General features: G+C 41.3%; 1 protein-coding gene across 1 annotated transcript in view; it reads right to left on the bottom strand.

Annotated features, from left to right (window-relative positions):
- The window catches only part of NUGGC (nuclear GTPase, germinal center associated), a 39,728-nt gene that overhangs the window by 16,799 nt on the left and 21,966 nt on the right, over positions 1 to 963 (bottom strand). The window lies entirely within an intron of this gene.

The raw sequence follows: 963 nt of genomic DNA, 5'->3' as shown, positions 1-963 counted from the left end.
GCTGTAGGTGGGCTAACGGGAGCAGGAGTCCTGTGTGACTCAGTAGAGTGTGTACTTGGCCTTCTCTAGTTGGTCCTAATATGGTTGCATGGATAAAGATGAGGGAAGCTGTCGTTATTCATTAAGGTCTGGCCATTTGGGGTAGATTGTTACAGAAGTTATTGTTTAGCTTCTTAGACTGTTACAAGAGATAGTAGTCTGACTTCCTACAAGTCTAACTGACAGCATGCTGGCTTCCTGAGCTGTTCCTTGTCAATAAGGGGCTGGTTTCCTAAACAGGTTGCTGCAGGCTGTGGGTCTGAATTTTTTCTTTATACAGTTGACCCTTGAACAATATGGGAGTTAGGGAGCTGGCCCCTGTGCAGCCAAAAATCCGCTTTTGACTCTACTAAACTGCTAATGGTCCGCTGTTGACCCGAAGCCTTGCCGATAACATAAACAGTCAATTAGTCTTATAATAAATTAAGCAAGGAAAAAGAAAATGTTATTAATAAAATAATAAGGAAAATATGTTTACAGCACTACATGTATTTATTGAAAAAAATCACATCTAAGGAGACACATGTAGTTTAAACCTGTGTTTTTCAAGGGTCAAGTGTATATGACTGTCTCTTTGTAAGTCAGTTCTTCCCAAGGAAGAAATGCAATTGGTGCTTGATTCCAGCAACAGCTGTTTCTCCCAAACTCTCTTACGCCTCTACTTTTGCAGCTTATCCCTCTTATTTTAGCTTAAAAAACAAAACACCCAGCAAAGAGATAAACTTGTTCATTACTATGAGAAACGTAATTTTAATTGGTTATTGGGAAGGCCTGCATTCTAACTGCGAAGGCAAATATCTGAACTCTTTGCTGAAAGTCCCCCTTGCTTTCCTTCCTCTCACACATTTGCTGCCTGAGTTTGAGGGTCTGACAGCACCAGGGCATGACGGGACTCCACGAACAGATACAAACTTGGAGGACTGT

This window comes from Myotis lucifugus, unplaced genomic scaffold (genome assembly GCF_000147115.1).
Source record: "Myotis lucifugus unplaced genomic scaffold, Myoluc2.0 scaffold_1, whole genome shotgun sequence".
Taxonomy (NCBI): domain Eukaryota; kingdom Metazoa; phylum Chordata; class Mammalia; order Chiroptera; family Vespertilionidae; genus Myotis; species Myotis lucifugus.
Note: the sequence above shows the minus strand (reverse complement) of the source record. Positions and strands in the feature narration are given on the sequence as shown.